This window comes from Agelaius phoeniceus, chromosome W (genome assembly GCF_051311805.1).
Source record: "Agelaius phoeniceus isolate bAgePho1 chromosome W, bAgePho1.hap1, whole genome shotgun sequence".
Classification (NCBI taxonomy): domain Eukaryota; kingdom Metazoa; phylum Chordata; class Aves; order Passeriformes; family Icteridae; genus Agelaius; species Agelaius phoeniceus.
Genome location: NC_135301.1, coordinates 14,694,978 through 14,714,364, shown reverse-complemented (window position 1 = coordinate 14,714,364; position 19,387 = coordinate 14,694,978).

Genomic DNA, 19,387 nt, shown 5'->3' with positions numbered 1-19,387 from the left:
AAGGTGCCTGGGGAGACTCGGGGTTGACCACTGGGATTTTGGAGTCAAAGCTACAGAGGCTCTGAAGCCAACTACACTCCAACAGAGAAAGAAATCTTGGCTGCCTATGAAGTAGTCCACGCCGCCTCAGAGGTGACTGGTACAGAAGCGCAACTCCTCCTGGCACCCCGACTACCGGTGCTGGGGTGGATGTTCAAAGGCAAGGTTCCTTCCACTCACCATGCCACCAGTGCCACATGGAGCAAGTGGATTGCTCTTATCACTCAGCACGCCCATATAGGTAAACTGAATCGCCCTGGGATTTTGGAGGTAATTACAAATTGGCCCAAAGGTGAGAATTTTGGTGTCACAGATGAAGAACAAGAACCAGTGACACAGGCTGAAGAGGCTCCTCCATATAACCAACTGCGCCCAGAGGAAACACGCTATGCTCTTTTCACTGACGGTTCCTGTCACATCGTAGGGATGAACCCGAAGTGGAAAGCAGCCGTATGGAGCCCCACATGACAGGTTGCACAAGCTACCGAAGGAGAAGGTGGATCAAGTCAACTTGCGGAACTCAAAGCCATTTAACTTGCCCTGGACATTGCAGAAAGCGAGAAATGGCCAAAGCTCTACCTCTACACTGATTCATGGATGGTAGCCAATGCTCTGTGGGGATGGCTGGAGAGGTGGAAAGAGGCCAACTGGCAGCATAGAGGAAAACCAATTTGTGCTGCTGAAGAGTGGAAAGACATCGCTACCAGGGTAGGGAGGCTACCTGTGAAAGTCCGCCATGTAGATGTCCATGTCCCCAAGAGTAGAGCCAATGAGGAGCACCAAAACAATGAGCATGTAGACCAGGCTGCAAAGATAGGGGTGTCCAAGATAGACCTAGATTGGGAACACAAGGGAGAGTTATTCCTAGCTCGATGGGCCCATGATGCCTCAGGCCATCAGGGCAGGGATGCCACCTATAATTGGGCACGAGACTGAGGGGTGGATTTAACCATGGACAGTATATCACAGGTTATCCATGACTGTGAGACGTGTGCTGCCATCAAGCAGGCCAAGCGAGTGAAGCCACTATGGTATGGTGGGTGGTGGTCCAAGTACAAGTATGGGGAGGCCTGGCAGATTGACTACATCACACTGCCCCAGACACGCCAAGGCAAGCTCTACGTGCTGACCATGGTGGAAACTACCACTGGATGGTTGGAAACCTACCCTGTGTCTCATGCTACTGCCCGGAACACCATCCTGGGCCTTGAAAAGCAGGTCCTTTGGAGGCATGGTACCCCTGAGAGGATTGAGTCAGACAATGGGACTCATTTCAAGAACAGCCTTATCAACCCCTGAGCTAGGGAACATGGCATTGAGTGGGTGTACCATATCCCCTACCATGCACCAGCTGCAGGAAAAGTAGAGAGGTACAATGGACTGCTAAAAACCCAGTTGAAAGCTTTGGATGGGGATCTTTCAAAAATTTGGAGCAGCATTTAGCAAAGGCCATCTGGTTAGTCAACACCCGAGGTTCCACCAACTGAGCAGGTCCTGCCCAGTCTGAGTCCCTGAATATAATAGATGGAAATAAAGTCCCAGTGGTACATGTCAGAGGTTTGTTAAGGAAGACCGTGTGGATCAATTCTGCCTCGAGTACAGACAAACCCATTTGTGGGGTTGTCTTTGCTCAGGGACCAAGTTGCACATGGTGGATAATGCAAAGAGATGGAACAACACGATGTGTACCTCAGGGAGATCTGATTGTGGGGTGAGAATGATATGCAAATATCACTGTTCGTTGGATGTCACTGCCATTGTCTCTACATTAAACCATACAGACATGAGATGGAAGGAAATGTGTGTGTGTCATCCGGTATTGTTCATTTTGTGTTCTGGGGGGTGCTGTGCCTGTTAAATAAACAGGTTCTTTACACTTCTCTCTGAGGAATTCTTCCCGAACCGGTTGGGGGGAGGGGCCGTGTGGGTTTGCTTTCTGGAGGGGCCCCCCTTTGGAAATTCTCTCCCAAATTTGCCCTAAACCAGGGCAACATAGAAATAAGAGCTTCATCTCTCTCTCTCGGTGTGTGTTATCTGTAGCACGGACAGCAGGAAAGAGGTCTCCTTTGCTTTTAGTTAGCTTTTAGCTAGCTGAAGCAGGGAAGCAGAGAAGTTCCCCAGACTGCAGCTTTTCTTTTTCTTGGAACTGTTCAGCCCTGCTTTGGACCGAAAACCCAGAAAAGCACTGAGAGCTCACTCCTGTGGCCCATTGGGGCCTGGGATTTGGCATTTTTCAGCATAGGAGGGATTGATAAGAGACTGAGCAAGCCGAGCTACACCCCACGAAAAGGACTCTCTCTGAATTTGCCATCTCTTCAGAACAACAAAAGGTTCCATTGTTTAATATTATTCATTTTTTTCATGTTTGTGAGTACTTTGCTTGTTAAATAACCAGGTTTTTCCAAATTTCTCAAAGGAGATTTATGTCGCCTGAAACAGTGGGATGAGGAACCACTTAAATTTGATTTCTAAAGAGAGATCCTTCCAGAGGTTTCCTCCCAAATTTGTCCTAAACCAAGACACCAGGGAAGTGGACCACTGTAAGATGAAGGCATCTAGTACTTGAGAGAATTATCAGTGCTGGAAGTCATCTATAGTGATCTAAAAAGTGATAGGGTCCCTAAAGATCAAGAGGATGCCCATTGCATAATGGCCATGTGGAGGAAGGTTGTTGAAAGCTCCCCTGCATCATATTCCAGAAGCTTGGTAGCAATGTATTACTGGAAAATGGATACAACTGTAGAGATGGAGTCGTCCTGGCTCCAAAATGTAGAAGAAACTCTTGGTACTTCCACATCCTTACGAGCCAGCACTCCAGCTTTTAGGGGCAGCCCAGGAGATCACTCTGCTCCTGCTGCAGTCAGAGAAAAGGGAAGACCCCAAGCGCAGGCCACATTACGAACTCTTTCTGTGTGAGCAGGGGGAGAACACAAGGAAGTGAGATGGTGAATCCACCTCTAAGCTGGAGGCCCATGTCTGTAAACTGAGTGGGAAGAGACCTGTTAAGAAGAGGCCACCCAAGGAGACTGCCAATGTAGTTGCCTCAGAGAGAGAAGAAGGCAATCAGAAATCTCCCAGACATAAAAGAACTGAAATCATTGTCTTTAACCCTGGTGTTGGAGACTGAAATGTTATAACTTGTGGCTTAAACATCTTCATGAAGGACTTTTGCCTATTATAGCAAAACTGTATAAAAACTACAGAGTAGACTACCATGCTCTGACTAAGGCCCTGCACTGCACGTTGATGGAGGTAAGATAAAGTGACTCAGGTCTGGGCTGGGGGAAGAAGAATACATTCACAGAGGGATCAAGCTTAGCACTTTCTGGGTGGACACCACAGCACAGGGCTATCAGCTTCCAGTCTCAAACAGACCCTCATACCAAAAGGGGGAAGGAGGTTGTGAGTGTGTGATGAAAAAGACTCTGGTCTGAGGCAGTGAATGCCCATCCTCCGCTGTGCAGACCAGCCCAGCTGCAGGTGCCCCTTCACCCCAGGAAAGCTTTATCCACGGGAAGGACAGCAGAGGGGGTGTCATGGCCCATCAAATCTCCCCCACAAAGGGGTCCCCACACCCTGCATCAGAGGACTGCAACATGATGCAACATATCCACAGTGTTGCAAGGGACAGTGTCAAACTTGCCCTCCCTAGGGGAGGCACATGGGCATTCCCACCTGGCCCAAATGTATATTAATCCACTGGATTCTATACTTTTTGTCAGAGGGGCTGTGGGGGACCCTCACTACCAAGAAGACCAAATGGAGGGGAGCAACAAGATGTCATTGGGACCCTTTGAAGGATGATATTGTGAAAAACGCCATTCACGTCCGTTAAAATTTTAGAAGTTTAATAGTAATGAAAAATGTAATAAAAATTAGGACAATAAGAGACAATAAAAAGCAGAGAATTACAGACATCTGGGTGCCTGGCATTCTGCCACAAAGCACACCTTGCTAACAAAGGATTTCCCCTTAAAAGCAATAGCCTATTGCATATTTACATATCTCATACATGATTCAAACATTCTTTTCAAACTAGGGTGTTTCTGCTTAATTTTAGCTTCCTCCCCTCATCTTGTAAATCAATCTTCTTGGTTCCTCAAAGTCTGAGCTTTCCCAATAAGGAGACAATAATTCTTTTCTTGAGATCTTGGTGTCTTGTTGCTGTTATCTCTATCCAGATAGGATAATGTGAAGAATTTCTTGATTATCTTTTCCATTCCTTGAGCTAGTTACAAAAAGTATCTTACATCACATAGTTTCTATTTTAATATTATGCTATAGCCTAAAAACTATATTTACCACACTACTTAAAAGAGATTAATACAGCACTACTTAAAAGAGATGAATACAGCATAACTTTCCAACAGACATAGTATTCATTTTAATATTTGTGAAGAGTCAATCATATAATATGCAGTTTTCACAATATGTTTCTACCTAACCCCTGTAATTCTCTCCCTGCCCCCCCCCTGTGGGAACCCAGGGCACCAGGGATATTTCTCTGTCTGCTCTGGGGTGCCCTGACCCCCAGGGAAGCACTGACTTTGACCCTCATTCATGGAGAAAGTTTCCTAGACTTCAAGATAGACTAGAATCCACAAAAGTGTGAAATAGATTATAGAGAGTAGTGTAGGTGTATCACTTGGTGAGAAATTTAGGATTTGGGATTTTTAGTATGTTGTGGATAGGAGCAAGATGGAGGGCACAGGGTGTCATCCTGGGTTTCTTCTTCACGCTTCTTCTTCCTTCTTCTTCATGGGTTTGGGTGGCATTTTGTAATTGGGCAGAAAAGTCCGCATTGTGGGCTCTTTGGGATCAGTTATTGGGTTAAAAGGGAAAATAATCTAGGTGTCCTTTCTTAATTGGATAGTTTAGTCTTAAAAGACCTTGTAACAAGAGATTGTTAGCCATTTTGTGCCTTCTAATGAAAAGCTGCTGAACTCACAGTAGTGAAACTGTTTTACTGATAAGAAATAATAAACACTTGAGTCCGAACATGAACTACCGTCTCAAGTGCCTTCAATCCAGACCCAGAGAAACTGACAACTGGAACCCCCACACCCCCCCCTCCCCCACACTCCTCCTTTTCTCTTTCTGTCTTTTCTCTTTCTTTGTCTTTGCCTCCTTTACTGTTAAATAAAATATATCAAGTTTTTTGGCACCAACATCTAACCTCATTTGGTTTTAATCAAGTTTTGGGGTATATATTTCAAACCTTTCTGGGTTCTATCCATTTTATTCACAGAGACCATTTTCCTTGCTCTTCTGTGTTAAACCGGTTCATAACACACAAGAAATAATCTGTTACTCAGTGAGGTCAGTGGCAACAGTGGCAACAGCAGCAGCAGCTGCTACAGTAAGTCGCACTAGATCAAGCTGGGCAAGAGGTTCCCTGTGTCAGGGAAACCCAGGTAACAGCTGAGTGACCCATCAGGAATCAGTCAGGTCCTGGTGATGCCTTAAGGTTTTAGCCTTTATATTTTTTAAATCCTGTACTACATTAGTGCATAACTAAACTCCATATTAAGTGTTAGCTACTGTCTACACATTTTGGTCAGACAAAACAATTCCTGTAGTCCTGAAACTCAAGGAGACCCTACAGCCTCAGGCCCTGAAAAATATAAACAAAAGTGAGTTGAGGAAGAGCAAACTTGGGAAATATAATTTCATTACCTGAAGCTGTAATTGGAGGATTAACCCCTGATATGCAAATAGACCAAACTTATAATTGTCTGAAAAACTCATGACCATCCATTTTGGGTGTAGCTCCTTGGGGAGGCTTCGTCTCCCTTTATGTACCTGAAGGCCCTTCATTAAATATATCTGCTTTTATTCTTTTAACTTTGTCTGGCCTCTGCTTCCAGGTAAGCCCAAAAAAAGCATCACCGGCAGCTCTTGCAAGTGAGGCTAATGTGGAGAAAGGCATAGCCAGGACAACCACGGGAGATTTAAATGGCTCCAGGGAGCACAAGCAACAGGGAATGTGACAAACATGGCAAGCAAACAGAATGTTACACGGCAGTTTGTGAGGAAGGATGCAGAGGAGAGGCTACTCCATCCTATTGAGTGGTAAACAAGCATTGGCCTTTGTTTGGCAACAAAAATTGTGTCTACCCATTGCAACTGCTGGGCTGAAGCTGAAACGCAGACAGAGACACCACACCCTCCCCAGGTAGATGCCTATACCCAAACAGACGTCTCAGAGGCTGAGAGAGCTACCTAAACTTTCAGCTGTGGGGAACTCCAGAATGTGGAATTCCCCCTGGAGCCCGAAGGGAGATGTGAATTCCATGGGTGCAAGTGTGCTCAGATAGACAAATTTTTCGAGGAGGTTGCGACACTGCATGAAGAGCTCACCAGGCACTGTACTATCTGGAAATCTGAGTGGGAGACTGATGCCTGGTATTATGCTCTCACACACAGAGAGCAACAGTCCTGCCTTAAGTCCTTGGTAGCTGAAGGTACAATTAGCATCTAACCTTGAGCCATTAGGCTTGTCTAATTCACAAGACAAGGAAGAATGGACTCTTGTCCCTGCTCGGAGCAGGTGGAAGAGTCATTCCTGTGCTACCAATGTGCCCCTACAAGACAGATAGGTAGTTAAGATCAAAAAGAGGAGAATGCTACTAAGTACAATCAGCCACTCTTATTAGAACAAGTTAAGTGCAAAATAGAACTCTACGACTAGTTAAAGTTAGAAAATGGCATGTTTATTAACAGTGTTGGACACAAGGAGAGTAATCTCCCAAAGAAGTGCAAAAATCATAGGTTCCAGTTCTCTATTTATCTAGAAAGTCTTACATATTCACATAATTACCCCAAACACTTAATACATGGGGTAGTCTGTTACTTTACAGTTTGTTCTTCTGTAATATTCCTTGTTATAAGATTGTAATGGTTCATTCTGTGTACCCCATTTGGCTTCCCTGATGGTTCAATCCTGAGTTGTTTACCCCAAGATTTTCTCGCCAAGTGTATGTCAATCCCCCTGTCAGTCTCCTTGTTCCCTTGTCTTACCCTTGTCTGTCAAAGATAGCACACCCGTTTTACTCTGGAATGTTCCCTGTCCTTCATCCCTTCCTCGAAGTAAGATTGGATTGTAAGGTTTGCTCCTTCCCCTTGTTGGCTTCTATTGGATAGCCCTTACCCTGCACCCCTGCCCTAATGCCTTCCTATTGGTGAAAAGTTGTGTCCTCCCCTTATTCCCTCCCTTGCTTAAAAGCAGTTCTTTTGCCCTCAGTTGATATCACTTGTCCCTGACTCTCCTGGGGAAATAAACTTCCTTGGAACTCAAACAAGTGATCACTCCCTATTCCTTTGCCTTGGTTCTTTATACTGTGCTGCTGCTGTGCCACTCACGCCACAGCTGACAGCTGCAGGGAGCTGCAAGCCCCTGTATGCATCACCACGTGGGAAAGTCTCCGCACAGATGCAGGGGCGGCCCCTCTCGAGACTGCGTCGGTCTTGAGGAGTGAGCGGCCAGAGAATATCTCCCTGTGACTGCAGCAACACAGTGTCAAATACATATTCATTACTTAACCCCACCTACCCCTGCTTAGTATTAAAATGTATTTAAATGAGTCCGAAGTCCCTTTTATGCCTGCACAGTCTCTTAATTAAATTAGGTTGGTGGGCTTGGAAATAGGTCAATGGTCTTCTGAGGTCATAGTGGCCTCTTACTTTTGCCTTGTTGGCAGGCTTTTGGACCCCTTGGCTATAGCTCGTTTCAGGGCCCAGGTGCAGGTCACAGTTTCTTCATTTTTACAGTAGCTCCACATCCCATGCTGCTTCTTTAAACACAGTAAAAACAGGCAGGTGATATATTACCTTACCCTTAAGTACTTTATCTGCTAATAATTACCTATCCCTTATTAATTCTACTCTTCTTGCTATATTCTTAATTGTTTTTATCCGCCTTAACAAAATCTAGCTAAACTTTTAACTCTTTCAGTTTCTTTAAACCTTTGATTCACATGCATCACCAAAAAATCATGGAGGGTATTAGTTATTCGTGACTCCTCACTGAAAAGTTCAGAAGCGGTCATTTGTCATCTGGACATTCTCTCTAGAGAGGTTTGCTAGCTACTGGGGGCCTGTGTTCAGGCTGTCACAAAGAGGCTGCTGTCAGCCATGACCATACCTCATGGTAACTCCAGCTAAGGCTGCCCACGACCTCTACATCTTCAGCCACTTGCTCCTGGTTTGTTAGTACAAGGTCCAGCAACACACCTTTCCTCGTTGGTTCCTTGTCCTGGTTTAGGGCAAATTTGGGAGAAAACCTCTGAAAGGGGCCCCCCCAGAAAGCAAGCCCACACAGCCCCTTCCCCCAACCAGTTTGGGAAGAGTTTCCTCAGAGACAAGTGGAAGAAAACCTGTTTATTTAACAGGCCAAGCACTCCTCAGCACAAGAAATTAATAATACCGGATGACAAAACTCATTCGCCGCTCTGAAGAGATGACAAATTCAGAAAGTCTCTCCTGGGGGTGGTTGCTCTGTTCTCAGTCCTTCCAGTGCTGGGAAAGGCCACTGCCCAGAGAAGACCCCAGTAGGCCACAAAGTGCAAGCTCTCGGTGTTTCCCCAGGTCCCAGTCTGGAGCAGGTTTGAACGGTTCCAAGAAAAGGGAAAGAAAAACAGTCCAGGGAAAACTTAGACTGCCTCAGCTAGCTAAAATAACTAAAAAGAAAAAGGAGCACAGTGTTCTGCCCCGTCTGTGCCCAGACACCACAGTGGAGTTCTATGTTCCAGCAGACTGTGGGGGAGAGTGCAGCTGATAACAAAAGTCCGTGCTTCTTCTTCTCCCCGTCTTCACTGTCAGAGCCAGTCTTGAAGGCACAGAATATAACATCCAGCATAAACAAAACAGACAATTGGGGATACAAGCATCATAACGTCACCCTAGGACACTCCTCCACCACTTGCATCAAAAAGTTATCTTCTGTGATCTGCAGGAACTTCCTGGACTGTGTGTACTAAGCCATGTTGTCTCTCCAACAAATATCAGGGTGGTTGAAGTGCCCCAGGAGAACCAGGGCCTGTGACCATGAGACTACTTCCAGCTGTCCATAGAAAGCCTCATCAACTTCCTTGTCCTGATCAGGTGGCCTGTAGTAAACACCCACAAGAGAGTCACCCATATTAGTCTATCCCTTAGTTCTTACCCACTAAACATTTTACTCCTTCATGTGCCCCTGGGTAGAGCTTGATACATTCCAGGTGCTCTCTCCCATAAAGAGCAACTCCACCACCTCGCCTCGCTGACCTGTCCTTCTAAAAATTATGTAGCCATCCATGACCATTCCAGTCATGTGAGCTATCCCACCATCTCTCTGTAGTTGCAATGAGATAAGGTGACCTCCAAAGCTACATTAGCAACTGCTATGAAGACACCATCTCCTCCTCCTCCCTGCTTGTCTCTAACTGATGCATGCTTGAAACATGACGTTTTAATGCGATAGTTTTTCTACCTCTTGCTTTCAGCTGGGATTTCATGCTCAAAACAAGAACAAACAGGTATTTTACAAGGATGGCCAGGCATTTCTTTAGAATTCAAAGCTTGGTAAAGATAATGGGCTTAGAATAACCCTGCGCAAACAGTTTTGGAGAAGGTCTGCTCCTGAAATCAATGGACTAGCCAATGCAAATAAAATCACTTACATTTGGAAGTTTTGCAAGCTCAGTCTATAGTTTTGTCTATAAAAGACATAAAAAAGGTATGAAAAAATAACACAGGTAGTGCTGCAAGAGTACATATGTACACATACAGATGAAGTTGCTAAAGTGGGATACTCAAGTTGCATCAACACATAAAATGAGGCTAACACCCTCTTTTTCATATATTGAAGGGGAATCCTAAAATAAATTATTTGCAACCTGACATTACATTAATTTACAAGTTGATGTTTATTTTGTGAAGCTCATCATTATACTGAGTCACTAAATTTGCAACCTGAACCCAGTGAATTCATGCATCATAATTATTACACATTAAACAAAGAGTTCATTTATAGCTTTATCATTTAAAACTGTGGTTGTTGGAGAAACCCTTCTGCTGCTTCCCACTTACAATTTTACATGCCATTTCCCTTCTTCTCAACAGGCTGACCAATAAGTGTTTATCTTCTTGGGGAAAAAAAGAAAGATAGACTCTAAAACAGAATATCAGGGATTAATTTAGTCAATCTAGGGCATCAGCCAATACCAGATCTGCACCAACAATTGGTGCCTTTGGGTTGAAGAGACAACCAAGGCCCCCAATACCAAATTCCAGCACCAAAAAGAAACTCCGATATGCAAATATCTGGAAAAAAGGGCAATTTATAAAGGCAAAGCTGACAAGTGGAGTGCTGCTAACAGATGGCAATGCAATAACAACACTATCTGCACATCCCTGCTGAGCAACTTCAGTGACTAGCAACAGCTATGTTTCTCTTATCCTCTATTTAAATTGACAATCAAGATGCTTAAAAGTGACAATGAACACCCCAAGTGTTTTCTCTTGTATCACTGTGATTAACTTCTGGAACTTAATTCTCAAGCTGCAAATGGTCACAAGTTTTGGTGAATTTTCCAGACTTTAACCTCAAGCTCATTGCTGACCTAGCTGAGGTTACCATACTCCTGCCCATCCTTTTTTGGTTTTACTTTGATTGTGTCTTCACCACAGAGCAAGGCAAGCTAAAATTAAATGCCCCAAAGGGATTGATATTTCAAAGTTGCCAATGGCTTCTTACTCGTGTCCCTATGCCAAGGTACAACATGCTCTACAGAAGGGCTCATTTTCTTTGCAATTATGGAGTTCATCACCTGCCAATTAGCTTGAGGTTCATACATTTGCTAATGCTGATTTGATTACTCCCATCAGGTTTGATCAAGCATGCAAATCTTCAAGTTTTAGGCTAGGCAAAACCTGGATAAAGGAGAAGACCTGAGCCAATTAATACACAAAAATAGAATTTTTTTATTAAAGTGGAAAATGAAGGCAAGAAGTAAACTTTTCTCCTCCCTCCCTCCCTCCCTCCCTCCTCTTCTGCTGTGTTGTTAAATCTGATGTAATGAGAAGGTTTGAATAGTGTCTCTCCAGGCTCCTGCCACCAGTAACAGAGACCAAGGTCTCACAGGGCAAAGGCCACCTTGCAAACTGGTAGAACTTGTATGCACCAGAACGAAAATCTGCAAGAACTACTGACAGCAGGTTGGGACACACCACTTTTCTCAGCAAATCCTGTAAGGATTTGATCCTGAGATCCCTAAGGATCTCAGCAAAACCCCATTAGGTTACTTAGGACTTCTACATCTCCCAACCCAAAAGAACACATGTCCCTCTTGGGGGTGCTTGGCTGGCAGAGGTGACAACTTTCAGATAAACCATAGAGCTGCTGGTTTTGTCCACTGGAAGATATAAAAAAAATGTCCACATCATGTTCATAGGGGTGTCCTGTTCAGTTTCCAATGAGGTTCATAGTATTTGTGGACCCAGATTTTCCCTGAAGCTTCAAGTGGAGGCAGTAATTTTGAATTTCAGGTCCTGAACCATCATGTAGTTTTGTTATTAAACAGATGATGCTGCCTTGAAGCCTGGGAGCAGTGCTTTATGTGCACGTGATAGTTTACAGCACATTTGGGTGTCATTTGTGATGAATGGCCCTGCATAAATGTTACATCTCCAACCTGTTGCTCTTGTAAATACTATTTTTTTTTCATTCAGGTGCCAACCATGACTGAAACCATGCTGTCAATATGCAGTCTGACAGCAGCAGCAAGAGACAGCATTGGGTCTACAAACCACACAGAAAAACAGGAAGCATCACAGCTGATGGTGGGGAATGGAGGTAAAATGAGATGATGATCCCAAATCTCAAGGAAAACTCCAGCAAAAGAAAAATCATAACCCCGATCCACAGAACACCCATCTAAGTGTTTAACAAGAAGAGGACCACAGAAGCCCCATCTGAGGCAGAAGGAGTCTCAGACAGACCTTTCATACTGAGATGCATGTCTCACCAAAACACCTAGACCACAACACGAGGAACTAAAGACCATCAACCCGGGCCTCTGCAAAGCCAGTCCCAGATCACAGAATCACAGAATTGTTTAGGTTGGAAAAGCCCTCTAAGATCAAATCCAACTGTTGACCCAGCACTGCCAAGCACACCACTAAACCATGTCCCCAAGTGCCACATCAACTCATCTTTAAATCCTTCCAGGGATAGTGACTCTACCACTTCCCTGGGCAGCATGTTCCAGCACTTGACAATACTTTTGGCCAAGACATTCTTCCTAATATCCAGTCTAAATCTCCTCTGGTGCAACATGAGACTATTTCCTTTTGTCCTTGTCACTTGTCTTATCTGGGACAGCCCCCTTATCTGCCCCAGAGAGCTGCTTCCCTGCAGGAATGATAAGCACACGCAATATACACTCCAGAACTGGTATGTATGGACCATCAGGATGAGGTGCTGTCAACCTATACTGCTCCTCTGTTCTATAAGTGCCTCAAGATGGCATGTAAGCCCTGCTGCTGGTGAGCAATGTAGAAGAGGTGGCTGGATTTTCAACATCCCAGCTCTGGTTTGACAGTACATGGGCCTGCACCATCCTTCACGAAGCTAAAACGCTGCTCAGAAGCAGGTTGATGTGGTGCTGAATTGATTTTTGCCTTTTTTTCTTTTATATAGTCTCTATATTCTTTACACATATATTTGTAGTTCTGTAGCCTATTATTGTATTGTATTAGCTCCAGTACTTTTCCCTACCCTGATAGGCAGAAAGACAAAACACATTCCAGAGGCTCCAAGCTGGGGGTCCAAGGCTCCTATCCTATCTTGCTTCTTCCTGGAAGTCAAGGTTGAAACCAGCTCTTCAAGACACATTTTCATAAACAGAGTTTAGTTCCTATCTAAAGGAGGGCTAAAGAAGACATGGAACCAAAAAGGGGGAATTACTTCATCACTTATGCTTCTAATTGGTGATTTTTGTCAGATATGCTAATTTGCTAAACAGATAAAAATTGTATACCTGTTATGCTACATGTGCATCTGGAAAATTGTGCAACTAAGAATCCTTATAAAAGTAACCCCTTTTTATCACCTAACTGTATCTGACTTGTGATTTTAGGACCAGTGAAAAGGCATCAGATGTGGCCCAGAGCACCTATGGGTATGTGGGCTATCTCCACATCTGTGGCCAGGCATTGTGTCATCTCCTCTACCTGTGCCAGATGTTCATCCCACAGCATGAAGGATCATGAATGTGGACAACCACCATGACCATGGGTGACAGCAAGCTGCTGCCACCCTGAGCCACAGTAGCCAAAGTGTCACCAGGATGGGCTGGATCTCCAAGCCATGGAAGTCTGCCAAGATCCTGTCCTACTCCCTGTTAATTGTACCACCAACTGCAAGAGGCAGAGATGGCTCCTGGTTCTCCTTGTCACCAGAAACAGGCAGTGTCATATCACCCTTTGAAGTCTTTCTTCTGAGTCCTGCCCTTGTAGCAACTCCTGTTGCTCCTGGAGACCCTCTGGAGAGGAAACCAGCAGCCTAGCAAGGCTCACCACTCTCCACCTACTTGCACATTCATCCTCTTCCAAAGAAATCCACACAGATCTTTTCAGACCAAACAGCTTAGGTAAATAAGACAAGGCATTTCATCTCAATGATGATAATAGAGAACTAAGATCTAATTAAATAAATTAAACAGATTCATAAGAACAAGGAGGTTTGTTTTTGAGCTGGTCATGGTGAGATTAAAAGCAAAGAGACACCTGGATCCCTTTTCACTGGAGTGCTGTAAAACAAGTGGCACAGACCCAGAAGAGCTTAAAATACATGGCAGGGCACATCCTCCCCTCCAAACACACCTGCCATTTCTCCCTCTCCTTTTTCTCTCCTGCATCCTCTCTGAAAAAGCCAAACTTCATTCATTACAGAACGAAACTATTTCCTTTTTATTCTAATATTTCCCTTTTTTTTAATAGGTGACCACCTGGGAGTGGGGAAAGGAAAGAAGGCCTTGTAGCTTTTCAGAAACAAAAAATAAATGTTTTAAAGTATGATTAAAACAAAAAAGCATAAACAAACCATGTTACCCAAAATAATAACTTCAGGGAAAAATACACAAAAAGTTGTATAAGTTTTGGGAGCATGGCAGGAGTAGAGAATGGAGAGTCCTTGCTGCTGAGGAGAGCATGCTGCTGCAGTGGGACAGCAGCTGGGACAGCAGGGATGTCCTAGGTGAGCCCGGAAGAAGGGTTTTGCATAGATTTAGATGCCTAAATATGCCTTCAGGCACAGGGTTCTGCTAACTGCAAAGCCCCAGTCTTGGCACACTCAGACTCTTTCAAGAGAGCATAACTGCCCTTCTGCTCTGCTTGCATGAGTCCCCACCTGTGGTACTGCATCCAGCTCAGGGTCATCCAGCATAAGAAGGATGTGGACCTGATGGAGTGAGTCCAGAGGAGGCCACGAAGATGCATAGAGTGCTGGAGCACCTCTGCTATGGAGAAAGGCTGAGAGAGTTGGTGTTGTTCAGCCTGGAGAAGGCTCCAAGGATACCTTAGAGTACCTTCCAGTACCTAAAGGGGCTACAAGAGAGCTGGAGAGGGACTTTTAACAAGGGCATGGAGTGATAGGAAAAGGGGCAATGGCTTCAAACTGACAGAAGGCAGGTTTAGATTAGATATTAAGAAGAAATTCTTTACTGTGAGGGTGGTGAGGCACTAGAACAGCTTGCCCAGAGAAGCTGTGGCTGCCCCATCCCTGGCAGTGTTCAAGGCTGGGCTGGATGGGGCTTTAAGCAAGCCAGTCTTGTGGAAGATGTAATGATTGAAGCACAAACATCATTGTGGCACAACAGAATCACTTTATTAAACACATATGAGCTTTTTATGTTTTGTTGTTTACAATTTAGGATCAAAATCATGTAGCCAGGCAGGAGACTAACCACTAACCAACATGCTAACAAATGGCAGAGCAGGATGTTTCTTGCTGTTATCCCAAACATTCTCAAACATCCCTTGCAGCCCCATTTTCAGAGTTGATAATTAAAGCATTCTCACATAAGTATTTATGGCTGGTCATGATCCTTTCGTATGCATTTTCTCATGCAGATGTTAAGGTCAAACAGTGGGAACATCTACAAATGTCCCTTCTTTGTTTAAAGAGGAATTGATCACGAGGACAGCCATCATGTTTGCTTCTGCCTTTTTGCTGACTCGTAACAGTCTCCAGAGGCAAAGAAATTCTGTAATGAGAATAAAAAAGAGACCAAACCCCAAAGTGTCAAACAGCAATATGCATAAATGTAGTCCCTTAATCCAAGTTTTTGGATTAAGCCAAGCAAAGTAAATAGCAAACATATCATGGAAATTCTGTGCAGACATGGTTTGTAATGATTGAGGTTGTTTTCTAAGGCTATCTCTTAATGCATTTATGTTTTTATCCATATTTGTAGAAAATTCCCCCTTTAAATGAGCCTTCGCCTTATCCCAAGAAGTTACAGAACTGTTCCATTCTATGGGGGTAACACACGTTAGCATCAGCATGCTGACAATCACACTGAAGGCACAACTGGGTATTTAGGGCATTTTGGTTTTGTCCTACCCATAGCAAGGCAGCCTCAAGGGCATCTTGGAGTGACAGTATTTGCTGATCAATTACTGTTTGTATCTGTAATTCCTCTGTGAAATTACTCATTACAGAACTAACTTCATGAGCTGTTTTTACTCATTCTGTTAAAGCAGCAATGGCAATAGTAGATGAAGCTAAAATAATAATAGCAGATACAATAAAAGCAATAAGTCAAGAAATAAAACTCTTAGTTCATTTGGATTCCCTTAAAAACAAGCAGTTTAGATAAATAACTCTTGATTCTCCTTCCTGTGGGGAGACATAGGATAGAATTGAGTTACTGGCTGTGGGACGCACCTGCAGAATGCTATGGCCACACAGAGAAGCACATGGCAGCACAGAGAAGCTTGTCTCTGCCTGACCTTGGGGAGAGGAGGTGCCATGTGGCAGAGCCCTGCAGAGAGGAGCCTGCCAGAAGCTGCCAATCACCTGAACAGCAAGTGATCACCCCATATAAGGACATTAAGAAAGCATGTTGCTGATGTGGCAATGTGTGATAGGTTGCTTAGTGAGAATTACCATATAAGGAAATACTGTGTCTTGAAGAAAGTATATAAAACCAGCTTGTTTCTTTGAATAAATGATTCAGATTCCTAGCCAGTCTGAATCTGTGCCTCAGTCATTAACAAATGGTGTTCTGCATCAGGGACATAATAGGCAACTAGTGGTTGCACCAGTAACAACGCTTGGCCAAATTTTACAGAGGGGCTGAAACGAAGCCTGGGAGCAGAAAAGGAGTTTGTGGAGCCAATCGACCTTTCTGCAGGACAGAGGGTAGCAGCTGAGAACTATGGGGAATGGTGCATCCCAGGAACAAAAGAATGTCACAGAGACGTTGGAACAAATTTTGAAAAAATACGTCAGGAAAGTTGAATCTACAGATTTGAACAGACTCTTGTTCTGGGCAAAAGACTGTGATTCAGCTTTAGATAATACCAATGTTTTTGACCCTCGAACATGGGATGCTTTAGGGGATGTTATAAATGACAATATAATATTGGCTTTCACATTCATGTATTAGCTTTTGCATGTTGTTATTAATCAAAAGTATTTTTGATATGGTACAATTTGTTTTTAACTGCATTTCGTATAGTATAATCTTTTAGTTCATGTATGCACCATATAGTTTATATAAATAGTAGTATGATAAAAATATATTGTAGACTTTAGCAAAATGTTACAATAGAGACTATGTAATGCTAAAATGCTTTTATGTAACTAACTCAGAGAATGGTGTAAAACAATTATGCTGTTTCTCACATCTGAGGACTGGCCTCTCCAAGAGATAAGATAACAGTGACAGAAACCAGAACACGAGAGGGGAATTTTATTAACTCCTTGTTATCAGGGAATGTGAAACAACAGGATGGAACCTCAGGAAGGAATAAAGTATATTGACTTAATCTACAGAATGTTATGCAGACAAGTCAGAGGTTGAAACCAAAAAAAAAGAGTTCCTGGAACATCAAAATCTCAAAGGAAAGTTTGAATAACGTATAAACTCATGAATACGCATAGAACCCCATTAATGTAACAGTATATAAAGAACATTGTTTTAAGCTCCCAGCGTGTTCTTTGGCTGTTCGCCAACAACACCCCAGCTCTGGATATTTGTCCTTTTTTATCTCTTATTAAACTTTTAAAAAATTCTAGAGTGAACTCTGTTTTTCACAGGGGACGCTTTGTGGAACCGAGTTACGCAAGGTGAAGCAGTGCTGACAAAGCTTTTTTATCCATTGAAGACTGCGTGTAAGGCGCTCATGGCGCACGTGGCACCCACAGACCAGAAAAAGAAGGATGCTTGTGCCACCACAGCAGCTGTGTTGACCCCTTCTGCGCTGCCATTGACCGAAACACAAAAATCTAATTGTAAGTTTGTCGGGGCTGTGGGAGGAAACCAGACAATGGCCCCTGGTCCCCCCGATTCATTTTATCCTGGGAGGGGAAGCCGGATTTTTCCCCCTCAATTTGCATAACCGATGGGCAGCAGTGAGAAAACAAGCTGCGGCAGAGGGGGATGGGGATTTGCCTCACAGTATCATAAAAAAGCTTGTGCCGCCCCACACCACGTGGGATCAGCTTGTGAGAAACAATGCTCACTTTTAAAATTTAAAAGATTTATTAAAGCTTAACAAAAATACAGCATAAGATTGAATAAGAAGAAAGAGCCGAGCTGAGAGCAAAGGACTCAACCACCATGTGCTCGTCTACCAAAACGGATGCTCTGCTTTTTATACCCTTGGTGCCTCCCAAAGTCTCATCAGTCAACTCTTTCTCTGCCATCCATTGGTGGAGATCACTTTCTTACAACTTGATCGGAGGTCAGGTGTTGCCATGCCGTGCCTCCTAGTAACTAACTCTCCCTCTCCTAAATGCTCCGACTAGTAACAACAATACAAAGGGGGGAAGGGAAAGAGGACTGTGGGGACAACATATATAAATAACATAACTATATATCTATAAAACTTCTCTTAACATACACATAATATTCATCTCTTAATTGTGAGAGCCAACCATCGTATTACCTATTTATAACAGGCTGGAGCAGTTTCGCAGTGAGTGGTGGGAGCTGGGGGGGGCCTTCCTGGCAGCTTATTCCCTCTTCCTGTCCTCTGTGGAGTTTAGGAGAGCTTGCGGGGCCCTGCCGCTGTAGCGGCGAGCACATGGCACAGCCGGGGGAGAGCGGCAAGTGCGGCGCCAGTGTCACAGCTGGTCCGACAGGACAAGCACGGCTCTCTGCAAGTGGGAAGTGAGGAGGAGAACCGGGGAGCCTGGCGGCACTGGCAGGGGCAGCGCCGGCAGGAGCAGCGCCACGTCCATGCTCAGGATGTGCCCGGGGAGGCGCGGACACCATCTTGTGCGCCGGCAGAGCCCTGCGAGCTGCCCCAGCATGGCTGCCCGACCTGTGCCGCTCCTGCTACAGCCAGGGTTCCCATCTCCTGTGGACTCTTGTGAGCTGATACTGCGCTGGAGAAAGGACCTGGGTGGATGGGTGGCCCCTTCCTTGGAGGGGGCTGCAGCATTTGCAACGGCTTGTGTGGGGGCAGCTGCAAGCTGAGCATGTCGTTCCTGCAGCTGGTCCGTGGAGCTCTCCTAGTTTTGTTATTCAGATGGCAATTGCTGCACAATCCTGGGGGGGTTGGTTTTATTACTGTGCCTATGGGGGCCCTACAGTCAGGGCTACTGTCTCCTGCAATGTTGCCACTATCCTGGACCCTCACTGTTAAGATTTCTTTTTTTTTACCATGCCACCTTGCAACCCTCTGCATTGTTCTGATTGTTTTTTGTGATAAATGCTCCTGTAATCGTTCTAAATTGTAAGCTATCCTTTCAAGCTGAAATTATACAAAACCAATAATTCTTTTATGTTTTCAGTTCTTGTCTGTAGACAGAAACATTCTCTTGTAATTTTAGGTTGTTTCCCAAGGTTCTGTCTGTTTAATCACTGTCTCCATTCATGGGAAGGAGATGTGTGTTGTTACCAGTTATTGGGTGTCTTGATCTGTTCCCTTGTTCATGGAAAAGATAAGCTCTTGTGAAGTCATGTTCTTAAACCATATGTTTTTTCAAAGTACCCTTTTAATTAATGAGACTGAGTAGCAGAAATTTTGTCCCACTTGAAGAAACTGGAAGAACAGCTCCCACCTTGCTGCCTCCCCGATGTGGAAAAGGTTACCACTGGAATGAAAGATGGCAACCCTCTCACCTGGCAGCAAC